The 12,703-nt window shown below is 47.9% G+C and overlaps 8 non-coding genes across 8 annotated transcripts; all 8 read left to right on the forward strand.

Moving 5' to 3' along the window:
- Window positions 1–985: 985 nt before the first annotated feature.
- Window positions 986–1,176, forward strand: LOC142687002 (U2 spliceosomal RNA). Its single transcript, XR_012856289.1, has one exon. It is a non-coding gene; the product is annotated as a U2 spliceosomal RNA (small nuclear RNA).
- Window positions 1,177–2,468: 1,292 nt separating this feature from the next.
- LOC142687014 (U2 spliceosomal RNA) lies at window positions 2,469–2,659 on the forward strand. The gene has a single exon (XR_012856300.1). It is a non-coding gene; the product is annotated as a U2 spliceosomal RNA (small nuclear RNA).
- Window positions 2,660–3,959: 1,300 nt separating this feature from the next.
- LOC142687026 (U2 spliceosomal RNA) lies at window positions 3,960–4,150 on the forward strand. Its single transcript, XR_012856311.1, has one exon. It is a non-coding gene; the product is annotated as a U2 spliceosomal RNA (small nuclear RNA).
- A 1,284-nt stretch (window positions 4,151–5,434) lies between these two features.
- On the forward strand, window positions 5,435–5,625 carry LOC142687038 (U2 spliceosomal RNA). Its single transcript, XR_012856322.1, has one exon. It is a non-coding gene; the product is annotated as a U2 spliceosomal RNA (small nuclear RNA).
- Window positions 5,626–6,921: 1,296 nt separating this feature from the next.
- Window positions 6,922–7,112, forward strand: LOC142687050 (U2 spliceosomal RNA). Its single transcript, XR_012856333.1, has one exon. It is a non-coding gene; the product is annotated as a U2 spliceosomal RNA (small nuclear RNA).
- A 1,292-nt stretch (window positions 7,113–8,404) lies between these two features.
- On the forward strand, window positions 8,405–8,595 carry LOC142687063 (U2 spliceosomal RNA). Its single transcript, XR_012856344.1, has one exon. It is a non-coding gene; the product is annotated as a U2 spliceosomal RNA (small nuclear RNA).
- A 1,272-nt stretch (window positions 8,596–9,867) lies between these two features.
- Window positions 9,868–10,058, forward strand: LOC142687075 (U2 spliceosomal RNA). The gene has a single exon (XR_012856355.1). It is a non-coding gene; the product is annotated as a U2 spliceosomal RNA (small nuclear RNA).
- Window positions 10,059–11,334: 1,276 nt separating this feature from the next.
- Window positions 11,335–11,525, forward strand: LOC142687087 (U2 spliceosomal RNA). Its single transcript, XR_012856366.1, has one exon. It is a non-coding gene; the product is annotated as a U2 spliceosomal RNA (small nuclear RNA).
- Window positions 11,526–12,703: the final 1,178 nt, after the last annotated feature.

Genomic DNA, 12,703 nt, shown 5'->3' on the forward strand with positions numbered 1-12,703 from the left:
CACTGATTGATTGATTGATTGATTGATTGATTGATTGATTGATTGATGCAGCACAACAGTCAAATAGTGGAGTGGAGTAGGGGAACAGCAAACAGCCAATAAAGCAGCCCGCCCGCTCGCCTGCCCGCCACAATGGACCTACCTGTGTACACTAGATGGATGTGATGGAATGTACTGTCGTCCCTACATTTCAAGAAGAAGTAAGAATTGCAGTTGCAACAAAGCCTTGCTTGCCTACAAAGAGAGCAGCAATTTGGATTTGTTACTATGTTACCTAGAAGAATAACAAACTGTGCAAGGATGGAGGTTGTAGGAGCAAGGAGAAGTTGTCTGTAAAGTTGGTGGATGCCTATTTTCCATTTTGCAGTCCCTTGTCTCCCTCTTGTGGCCTCCTGGAGGCAACTAGCTGTGCAAAAAAAAGACAGCCTGGCGGCCGGCTGTTGCAGTGTTGCCCTCTCAGGCAACACTGAGTGACTGACTGAGCCTCACCGTCTTATATAAAGTTCAGACGGAACTTTGCACGTGTCATAGTGGAGCCCTCAGGATTCCAGAGCCAGCTTTCTGACATCATAATGGGGCCTCAGAGATAAAAGCCTGGGCCCAGGCAGTGTTGGTCAGTGCTGCTCAGCAGGCAGCACTGGACTGGACTGGATTACAGCTGATACAAGGTGTGAAGGAACAAGGGGTGGCTGTGGGCATGCACTTGCTGCCGCTGCCAGTGTTTATCTGCATGGCAGCAGGGCATTTGGGCGTTGCCAGGAAGGCGTTTTTATGTAGATTCCTCCTCTTTCAGCACTGCATTGTGGTGCAAGCAAAAGAAGCAAATCCTGTCTGGCTTCCTCTCCGGCCTTTATTCACCTCCCGTGTAGCTGTGAGTGTGTGAGCCTGCAGGGCCCCATGGAATTGCCTCGAAGTAGGCTGAATCGCTGCAAGGGCTGAACAGCAGTATCGGGCAGGCTCGGGCAACGCGCGGCCCGTTCGGGTTATCGCTTCTCGGCCTTTTGGCTAAGATCAAGTGTAGTATCTGTTCTTATCAGTTTAATATCTGATACGTCCCCTATCTGGGGACCATATATTAAATGGATTTTTAGAACAGGGAGATGGAAATAGAGCTTGCTCTGTCCACTCCACGCATTGACCTGGTATTGCAGTATTTCCAGGACCGGTGCACCCTTTCCTTATGTGTTGACTAAAAGCAGATTCCAAAAGTGTTTTTTGTCTTTGCTATTGTTTCTGTCTTTCTGAAGGGATCTCCCCTTTTAATCCCATTATTTCAACACCTGTTGGACAATGCATGAGTGATAATGAGCTCATTGATTAAATGCAATTAATGAATAGATTGCCACCTCTTGTTGTGTGTCGTCTGTGTTTCTGTGTTTCCGGCATTTCACATTGGAACACCTCATTCACCTTCCTTGTCTTCTCTCCGCCCTCCCTTTTAGGTAAGTTAAAGAGCTGCACCTGAGCCAGCCACTGATTGATTGATTGATTGATTGATTGATTGATTGATTGATTGATTGATTGATTGATGCAGCACAACAGTCAAATAGTGGAGTGGAGTAGGGGAACAGCAAACAGCCAATAAAGCAGCCCGCCCGCTCGCCTGCCCGCCACAATGGACCTACCTGTGTACACTAGATGGATGTGATGGAATGTACTGTCGTCCCTACATTTCAAGAAGAAGTAAGAATTGCAGTTGCAACAAAGCCTTGCTTGCCTACAAAGAGAGCAGCAATTTGGATTTGTTACTATGTTACCTAGAAGAATAACAAACTGTGCAAGGATGGAGGTTGTAGGAGCAAGGAGAAGTTGTCTGTAAAGTTGGTGGATGCCTATTTTCCATTTTGCAGTCCCTTGTCTCCCTCTTGTGGCCTCCTGGAGGCAACTAGCTGTGCAAAAAAAAGACAGCCTGGCGGCCGGCTGTTGCAGTGTTGCCCTCTCAGGCAACACTGAGTGACTGACTGAGCCTCACCGTCTTATATAAAGTTCAGACGGAACTTTGCACGTGTCATAGTGGAGCCCTCAGGATTCCAGAGCCAGCTTTCTGACATCATAATGGGGCCTCAGAGATAAAAGCCTGGGCCCAGGCAGTGTTGGTCAGTGCTGCTCAGCAGGCAGCACTGGACTGGACTGGATTACAGCTGATACAAGGTGTGAAGGAACAAGGGGTGGCTGTGGGCATGCACTTGCTGCCGCTGCCAGTGTTTATCTGCATGGCAGCAGGGCATTTGGGCGTTGCCAGGAAGGCGTTTTTATGTAGATTCCTCCTCTTTCAGCACTGCATTGTGGTGCAAGCAAAAGAAGCAAATCCTGTCTGGCTTCCTCTCCGGCCTTTATTCACCTCCCGTGTAGCTGTGAGTGTGTGAGCCTGCAGGGCCCCATGGAATTGCCTAGAAGTAGGCTGAATCGCTGCAAGGGCTGAACAGCAGTATCGGGCAGGCTCGGGCAACGCGCGGCCCGTTCGGGTTATCGCTTCTCGGCCTTTTGGCTAAGATCAAGTGTAGTATCTGTTCTTATCAGTTTAATATCTGATACGTCCCCTATCTGGGGACCATATATTAAATGGATTTTTAGAACAGGGAGATGGAAATAGAGCTTGCTCTGTCCACTCCACGCATTGACCTGGTATTGCAGTATTTCCAGGACCGGTGCACCCTTTCCTTATGTGTTGACTAAAAGCAGATTCCAAAAGTGTTTTTTGTCTTTGCTATTGTTTCTGTCTTTCTGAAGGGATCTCCCCTTTTAATCCCATTATTTCAACACCTGTTGGACAATGCATGAGTGATAATGAGCTCATTGATTAAATGCAATTAATGAATAGATTGCCACCTCTTGTTGTGTGTCGTCTGTGTTTCTGTGTTTCCGGCATTTCACATTGGAACACCTCATTCACCTTCCTTGTCTTCTCTCCGCCCTCCCTTTTAGGTAAGTTAAAGAGCTGCACCTGAGCCAGCCACTGATTGATTGATTGATTGATTGATTGATTGATTGATTGATTGATTGATTGATTGATTGATTGATGCAGCACAACAGTCAAATAGTGGAGTGGAGTAGGGGAACAGCAAACAGCCAATAAAGCAGCCCGCCCGCTCGCCTGCCCGCCACAATGGACCTACCTGTGTACACTAGATGGATGTGATGGAATGTACTGTCGTCCCTACATTTCAAGAAGAAGTAAGAATTGCAGTTGCAACAAAGCCTTGCTTGCCTACAAAGAGAGCAGCAATTTGGATTTGTTACTATGTTACCTAGAAGAATAACAAACTGTGCAAGGATGGAGGTTGTAGGAGCAAGGAGAAGTTGTCTGTAAAGTTGGTGGATGCCTATTTTCCATTTTGCAGTCCCTTGTCTCCCTCTTGTGGCCTCCTGGAGGCAACTAGCTGTGCAAAAAAAAGACAGCCTGGCGGCCGGCTGTTGCAGTGTTGCCCTCTCAGGCAACACTGAGTGACTGACTGAGCCTCACCGTCTTATATAAAGTTCAGACGGAACTTTGCACGTGTCATAGTGGAGCCCTCAGGATTCCAGAGCCAGCTTTCTGACATCATAATGGGGCCTCAGAGATAAAAGCCTGGGCCCAGGCAGTGTTGGTCAGTGCTGCTCAGCAGGCAGCACTGGACTGGACTGGATTACAGCTGATACAAGGTGTGAAGGAACAAGGGGTGGCTGTGGGCATGCACTTGCTGCCGCTGCCAGTGTTTATCTGCATGGCAGCAGGGCATTTGGGCGTTGCCAGGAAGGCGTTTTTATGTAGATTCCTCCTCTTTCAGCACTGCATTGTGGTGCAAGCAAAAGAAGCAAATCCTGTCTGGCTTCCTCTCCGGCCTTTATTCACCTCCCGTGTAGCTGTGAGTGTGTGAGCCTGCAGGGCCCCATGGAATTGCCTAGAAGTAGGCTGAATCGCTGCAAGGGCTGAACAGCAGTATCGGGCAGGCTCGGGCAACGCGCGGCCCGTTCGGGTTATCGCTTCTCGGCCTTTTGGCTAAGATCAAGTGTAGTATCTGTTCTTATCAGTTTAATATCTGATACGTCCCCTATCTGGGGACCATATATTAAATGGATTTTTAGAACAGGGAGATGGAAATAGAGCTTGCTCTGTCCACTCCACGCATTGACCTGGTATTGCAGTATTTCCAGGACCGGTGCACCCTTTCCTTATGTGTTGACTAAAAGCAGATTCCAAAAGTGTTTTTTGTCTTTGCTATTGTTTCTGTCTTTCTGAAGGGATCTCCCCTTTTAATCCCATTATTTCAACACCTGTTGGACAATGCATGAGTGATAATGAGCTCATTGATTAAATGCAATTAATGAATAGATTGCCACCTCTTGTTGTGTGTCGTCTGTGTTTCTGTGTTTCCGGCATTTCACATTGGAACACCTCATTCACCTTCCTTGTCTTCTCTCCGCCCTCCCTTTTAGGTAAGTTAAAGAGCTGCACCTGAGCCAGCCACTGATTGATTGATTGATTGATTGATTGATTGATTGATTGATTGATTGATGCAGCACAACAGTCAAATAGTGGAGTGGAGTAGGGGAACAGCAAACAGCCAATAAAGCAGCCCGCCCGCTCGCCTGCCCGCCACAATGGACCTACCTGTGTACACTAGATGGATGTGATGGAATGTACTGTCGTCCCTACATTTCAAGAAGAAGTAAGAATTGCAGTTGCAACAAAGCCTTGCTTGCCTACAAAGAGAGCAGCAATTTGGATTTGTTACTATGTTACCTAGAAGAATAACAAACTGTGCAAGGATGGAGGTTGTAGGAGCAAGGAGAAGTTGTCTGTAAAGTTGGTGGATGCCTATTTTCCATTTTGCAGTCCCTTGTCTCCCTCTTGTGGCCTCCTGGAGGCAACTAGCTGTGCAAAAAAAAGACAGCCTGGCGGCCGGCTGTTGCAGTGTTGCCCTCTCAGGCAACACTGAGTGACTGACTGAGCCTCACCGTCTTATATAAAGTTCAGACGGAACTTTGCACGTGTCATAGTGGAGCCCTCAGGATTCCAGAGCCAGCTTTCTGACATCATAATGGGGCCTCAGAGATAAAAGCCTGGGCCCAGGCAGTGTTGGTCAGTGCTGCTCAGCAGGCAGCACTGGACTGGACTGGATTACAGCTGATACAAGGTGTGAAGGAACAAGGGGTGGCTGTGGGCATGCACTTGCTGCCGCTGCCAGTGTTTATCTGCATGGCAGCAGGGCATTTGGGCGTTGCCAGGAAGGCGTTTTTATGTAGATTCCTCCTCTTTCAGCACTGCATTGTGGTGCAAGCAAAAGAAGCAAATCCTGTCTGGCTTCCTCTCCGGCCTTTATTCACCTCCCGTGTAGCTGTGAGTGTGTGAGCCTGCAGGGCCCCATGGAATTGCCTAGAAGTAGGCTGAATCGCTGCAAGGGCTGAACAGCAGTATCGGGCAGGCTCGGGCAACGCGCGGCCCGTTCGGGTTATCGCTTCTCGGCCTTTTGGCTAAGATCAAGTGTAGTATCTGTTCTTATCAGTTTAATATCTGATACGTCCCCTATCTGGGGACCATATATTAAATGGATTTTTAGAACAGGGAGATGGAAATAGAGCTTGCTCTGTCCACTCCACGCATTGACCTGGTATTGCAGTATTTCCAGGACCGGTGCACCCTTTCCTTATGTGTTGACTAAAAGCAGATTCCAAAAGTGTTTTTTGTCTTTGCTATTGTTTCTGTCTTTCTGAAGGGATCTCCCCTTTTAATCCCATTATTTCAACACCTGTTGGACAATGCATGAGTGATAATGAGCTCATTGATTAAATGCAATTAATGAATAGATTGCCACCTCTTGTTGTGTGTCGTCTGTGTTTCTGTGTTTCCGGCATTTCACATTGGAACACCTCATTCACCTTCCTTGTCTTCTCTCCGCCCTCCCTTTTAGGTAAGTTAAAGAGCTGCACCTGAGCCAGCCACTGATTGATTGATTGATTGATTGATTGATTGATTGATTGATTGATTGATTGATTGATTGATGCAGCACAACAGTCAAATAGTGGAGTGGAGTAGGGGAACAGCAAACAGCCAATAAAGCAGCCCGCCCGCTCGCCTGCCCGCCACAATGGACCTACCTGTGTACACTAGATGGATGTGATGGAATGTACTGTCGTCCCTACATTTCAAGAAGAAGTAAGAATTGCAGTTGCAACAAAGCCTTGCTTGCCTACAAAGAGAGCAGCAATTTGGATTTGTTACTATGTTACCTACAAGAATAACAAACTGTGCAAGGATGGAGGTTGTAGGAGCAAGGAGAAGTTGTCTGTAAAGTTGGTGGATGCCTATTTTCCATTTTGCAGTCCCTTGTCTCCCTCTTGTGGCCTCCTGGAGGCAACTAGCTGTGCAAAAAAAAGACAGCCTGGCGGCCGGCTGTTGCAGTGTTGCCCTCTCAGGCAACACTGAGTGACTGACTGAGCCTCACCGTCTTATATAAAGTTCAGACGGAACTTTGCACGTGTCATAGTGGAGCCCTCAGGATTCCAGAGCCAGCTTTCTGACATCATAATGGGGCCTCAGAGATAAAAGCCTGGGCCCAGGCAGTGTTGGTCAGTGCTGCTCAGCAGGCAGCACTGGACTGGACTGGATTACAGCTGATACAAGGTGTGAAGGAACAAGGGGTGGCTGTGGGCATGCACTTGCTGCCGCTGCCAGTGTTTATCTGCATGGCAGCAGGGCATTTGGGCGTTGCCAGGAAGGCGTTTTTATGTAGATTCCTCCTCTTTCAGCACTGCATTGTGGTGCAAGCAAAAGAAGCAAATCCTGTCTGGCTTCCTCTCCGGCCTTTATTCACCTCCCGTGTAGCTGTGAGTGTGTGAGCCTGCAGGGCCCCATGGAATTGCCTAGAAGTAGGCTGAATCGCTGCAAGGGCTGAACAGCAGTATCGGGCAGGCTCGGGCAACGCGCGGCCCGTTCGGGTTATCGCTTCTCGGCCTTTTGGCTAAGATCAAGTGTAGTATCTGTTCTTATCAGTTTAATATCTGATACGTCCCCTATCTGGGGACCATATATTAAATGGATTTTTAGAACAGGGAGATGGAAATAGAGCTTGCTCTGTCCACTCCACGCATTGACCTGGTATTGCAGTATTTCCAGGACCGGTGCACCCTTTCCTTATGTGTTGACTAAAAGCAGATTCCAAAAGTGTTTTTTGTCTTTGCTATTGTTTCTGTCTTTCTGAAGGGATCTCCCCTTTTAATCCCATTATTTCAACACCTGTTGGACAATGCATGAGTGATAATGAGCTCATTGATTAAATGCAATTAATGAATAGATTGCCACCTCTTGTTGTGTGTCGTCTGTGTTTCTGTGTTTCCGGCATTTCACATTGGAACACCTCATTCACCTTCCTTGTCTTCTCTCCGCCCTCCCTTTTAGGTAAGTTAAAGAGCTGCACCTGAGCCAGCCACTGATTGATTGATTGATTGATTGATTGATTGATTGATTGATTGATTGATTGATTGATGCAGCACAACAGTCAAATAGTGGAGTGGAGTAGGGGAACAGCAAACAGCCAATAAAGCAGCCCGCCCGCTCGCCTGCCCGCCACAATGGACCTACCTGTGTACACTAGATGGATGTGATGGAATGTACTGTCGTCCCTACATTTCAAGAAGAAGTAAGAATTGCAGTTGCAACAAAGCCTTGCTTGCCTACAAAGAGAGCAGCAATTTGGATTTGTTACTATGTTACCTAGAAGAATAACAAACTGTGCAAGGATGGAGGTTGTAGGAGCAAGGAGAAGTTGTCTGTAAAGTTGGTGGATGCCTATTTTCCATTTTGCAGTCCCTTGTCTCCCTCTTGTGGCCTCCTGGAGGCAACTAGCTGTGCAAAAAAAAGACAGCCTGGCGGCCGGCTGTTGCAGTGTTGCCCTCTCAGGCAACACTGAGTGACTGACTGAGCCTCACCGTCTTATATAAAGTTCAGACGGAACTTTGCACGTGTCATAGTGGAGCCCTCAGGATTCCAGAGCCAGCTTTCTGACATCATAATGGGGCCTCAGAGATAAAAGCCTGGGCCCAGGCAGTGTTGGTCAGTGCTGCTCAGCAGGCAGCACTGGACTGGACTGGATTACAGCTGATACAAGGTGTGAAGGAACAAGGGGTGGCTGTGGGCATGCACTTGCTGCCGCTGCCAGTGTTTATCTGCATGGCAGCAGGGCATTTGGGCGTTGCCAGGAAGGCGTTTTTATGTAGATTCCTCCTCTTTCAGCACTGCATTGTGGTGCAAGCAAAAGAAGCAAATCCTGTCTGGCTTCCTCTCCGGCCTTTATTCACCTCCCGTGTAGCTGTGAGTGTGTGAGCCTGCAGGGCCCCATGGAATTGCCTAGAAGTAGGCTGAATCGCTGCAAGGGCTGAACAGCAGTATCGGGCAGGCTCGGGCAACGCGCGGCCCGTTCGGGTTATCGCTTCTCGGCCTTTTGGCTAAGATCAAGTGTAGTATCTGTTCTTATCAGTTTAATATCTGATACGTCCCCTATCTGGGGACCATATATTAAATGGATTTTTAGAACAGGGAGATGGAAATAGAGCTTGCTCTGTCCACTCCACGCATTGACCTGGTATTGCAGTATTTCCAGGACCGGTGCACCCTTTCCTTATGTGTTGACTAAAAGCAGATTCCAAAAGTGTTTTTTGTCTTTGCTATTGTTTCTGTCTTTCTGAAGGGATCTCCCCTTTTAATCCCATTATTTCAACACCTGTTGGACAATGCATGAGTGATAATGAGCTCATTGATTAAATGCAATTAATGAATAGATTGCCACCTCTTGTTGTGTGTCGTCTGTGTTTCTGTGTTTCCGGCATTTCACATTGGAACACCTCATTCACCTTCCTTGTCTTCTCTCCGCCCTCCCTTTTAGGTAAGTTAAAGAGCTGCACCTGAGCCAGCCACTGATTGATTGATTGATTGATTGATTGATTGATTGATGCAGCACAACAGTCAAATAGTGGAGTGGAGTAGGGGAACAGCAAACAGCCAATAAAGCAGCCCGCCCGCTCGCCTGCCCGCCACAATGGACCTACCTGTGTACACTAGATGGATGTGATGGAATGTACTGTCGTCCCTACATTTCAAGAAGAAGTAAGAATTGCAGTTGCAACAAAGCCTTGCTTGCCTACAAAGAGAGCAGCAATTTGGATTTGTTACTATGTTACCTAGAAGAATAACAAACTGTGCAAGGATGGAGGTTGTAGGAGCAAGGAGAAGTTGTCTGTAAAGTTGGTGGATGCCTATTTTCCATTTTGCAGTCCCTTGTCTCCCTCTTGTGGCCTCCTGGAGGCAACTAGCTGTGCAAAAAAAAGACAGCCTGGCGGCCGGCTGTTGCAGTGTTGCCCTCTCAGGCAACACTGAGTGACTGACTGAGCCTCACCGTCTTATATAAAGTTCAGACGGAACTTTGCACGTGTCATAGTGGAGCCCTCAGGATTCCAGAGCCAGCTTTCTGACATCATAATGGGGCCTCAGAGATAAAAGCCTGGGCCCAGGCAGTGTTGGTCAGTGCTGCTCAGCAGGCAGCACTGGACTGGACTGGATTACAGCTGATACAAGGTGTGAAGGAACAAGGGGTGGCTGTGGGCATGCACTTGCTGCCGCTGCCAGTGTTTATCTGCATGGCAGCAGGGCATTTGGGCGTTGCCAGGAAGGCGTTTTTATGTAGATTCCTCCTCTTTCGGCACTGCATTGTGGTGCAAGCAAAAGAAGCAAATCCTGTCTGGCTTCCTCTCCGGCCTTTATTCACCTCCCGTGTAGCTGTGAGTGTGTGAGCCTGCAGGGCCCCATGGAATTGCCTAGAAGTAGGCTGAATCGCTGCAAGGGCTGAACAGCAGTATCGGGCAGGCTCGGGCAACGCGCGGCCCGTTCGGGTTATCGCTTCTCGGCCTTTTGGCTAAGATCAAGTGTAGTATCTGTTCTTATCAGTTTAATATCTGATACGTCCCCTATCTGGGGACCATATATTAAATGGATTTTTAGAACAGGGAGATGGAAATAGAGCTTGCTCTGTCCACTCCACGCATTGACCTGGTATTGCAGTATTTCCAGGACCGGTGCACCCTTTCCTTATGTGTTGACTAAAAGCAGATTCCAAAAGTGTTTTTTGTCTTTGCTATTGTTTCTGTCTTTCTGAAGGGATCTCCCCTTTTAATGCCATTATTTCAACACCTGTTGGACAATGCATGAGTGATAATGAGCTCATTGATTAAATGCAATTAATGAATAGATTGCCACCTCTTGTTGTGTGTCGTCTGTGTTTCTGTGTTTCCGGCATTTCACATTGGAACACCTCATTCACCTTCCTTGTCTTCTCTCCGCCCTCCCTTTTAGGTAAGTTAAAGAGCTGCACCTGAGCCAGCCACTGATTGATTGATTGATTGATTGATTGATTGATTGATTGATGCAGCACAACAGTCAAATAGTGGAGTGGAGTAGGGGAACAGCAAACAGCCAATAAAGCAGCCCGCCCGCTCGCCTGCCCGCCACAATGGACCTACCTGTGTACACTAGATGGATGTGATGGAATGTACTGTCGTCCCTACATTTCAAGAAGAAGTAAGAATTGCAGTTGCAACAAAGCCTTGCTTGCCTACAAAGAGAGCAGCAATTTGGATTTGTTACTATGTTACCTAGAAGAATAACAAACTGTGCAAGGATGGAGGTTGTACGAGCAAGGAGAAGTTGTCTGTAAAGTTGGTGGATGCCTATTTTCCATTTTGCAGTCCCTTGTCTCCCTCTTGTGGCCTCCTGGAGGCAACTAGCTGTGCAAAAAAAAGACAGCCTGGCGGCCGGCTGTTGCAGTGTTGCCCTCTCAGGCAACACTGAGTGACTGACTGAGCCTCACCGTCTTATATAAAGTTCAGACGGAACTTTGCACGTGTCATAGTGGAGCCCTCAGGATTCCAGAGCCAGCTTTCTGACATCATAATGGGGCCTCAGAGATAAAAGCCTGGGCCCAGGCAGTGTTGGTCAGTGCTGCTCAGCAGGCAGCACTGGACTGGACTGGATTACAGCTGATACAAGGTGTGAAGGAACAAGGGGTGGCTGTGGGCATGCACTTGCTGCCGCTGCCAGTGTTTATCTGCATGGCAGCAGGGCATTTGGGCGTTGCCAGGAAGGCGTTTTTATGTAGATTCCTCCTCTTTCAGCACTGCATTGTGGTGCAAGCAAAAGAAGCAAATCCTGTCTGGCTTCCTCTCCGGCCTTTATTCACCTCCCGTGTAGCTGTGAGTGTGTGAGCCTGCAGGGCCCCATGGAATTGCCTAGAAGTAGGCTGAATCGCTGCAAGGGCTGAACAGCAGTATCGGGCAGGCTCGGGCAACGCGCGGCCCGTTCGGGTTATCGCTTCTCGGCCTTTTGGCTAAGATCAAGTGTAGTATCTGTTCTTATCAGTTTAATATCTGATACGTCCCCTATCTGGGGACCATATATTAAATGGATTTTTAGAACAGGGAGATGGAAATAGAGCTTGCTCTGTCCACTCCACGCATTGACCTGGTATTGCAGTATTTCCAGGACCGGTGCACCCTTTCCTTATGTGTTGACTAAAAGCAGATTCCAAAAGTGTTTTTTGTCTTTGCTATTGTTTCTGTCTTTCTGAAGGGATCTCCCCTTTTAATCCCATTATTTCAACACCTGTTGGACAATGCATGAGTGATAATGAGCTCATTGATTAAATGCAATTAATGAATAGATTGCCACCTCTTGTTGTGTGTCGTCTGTGTTTCTGTGTTTCCGGCATTTCACATTGGAACACCTCATTCACCTTCCTTGTCTTCTCTCCGCCCTCCCTTTTAGGTAAGTTAAAGAGCTGCACCTGAGCCAGCCACTGATTGATTGATTGATTGATTGATTGATTGATTGATTGATTGATTGATTGCAGCACAACAGTCAAATAGTGGAGTGGAGTAGGGGAACAGCAAACAGCCAATAAAGCAGCCCGCCCGCTCGCCTGCCCGCCACAATGGACCTACCTGTGTACACTAGATGGATGTGATGGAATGTACTGTCGTCCCTACATTTCAAGAAGAAGTAAGAATTGCAGTTGCAACAAAGCCTTGCTTGCCTACAAAGAGAGCAGCAATTTGGATTTGTTACTATGTTACCAGAAGAATAACAAACTGTGCAAGGATGGAGGTTGTAGGAGCAAGGAGAAGTTGTCTGTAAAGTTGGTGGATGCCTATTTTTCATTTTGCAGTCCCTTGTCTCCCTCTTGTGGCCTCCTGGAGGCAACTAGCTGTGCAAAAAAAAGACAGCCTGGCGGCCGGCTGTTGCAGTGTTGCCCTCTCAGGCAACACTGAGTGACTGACTGAGCCTCACCGTCTTATATAAAGTTCAGACGGAACTTTGCACGTGTCATAGTGGAGCCCTCAGGATTCCAGAGCCAGCTTTCTGACATCATAATGGGGCCTCAGAGATAAAAGCCTGGGTCCAGGCAGTGTTGGTCAGTGCTGCTCAGCAGGCAGCACTGGACTGGACTGGATTACAGCTGATACAAGGTGTGAAGGAACAAGGGGTGGCTGTGGGCATGCACTTGCTGCCGCTGCCAGTGTTTATCTGCATGGCAGCAGGGCATTTGGGCGTTGCCAGGAAGGCGTTTTTATGTAGATTCCTCCTCTTTCAGCACTGCATTGTGGTGCAAGCAAAAGAAGCAAATCCTGTCTGGCTTCCTCTCCGGCCTTTATTCACCTCCCGTGTAGCTGTGAGTGT

This window comes from Rhinoderma darwinii, assembly GCF_050947455.1.
Source record: "Rhinoderma darwinii isolate aRhiDar2 chromosome 5 unlocalized genomic scaffold, aRhiDar2.hap1 SUPER_5_unloc_19, whole genome shotgun sequence".
In the NCBI taxonomy this organism is placed as follows: domain Eukaryota; kingdom Metazoa; phylum Chordata; class Amphibia; order Anura; family Rhinodermatidae; genus Rhinoderma; species Rhinoderma darwinii.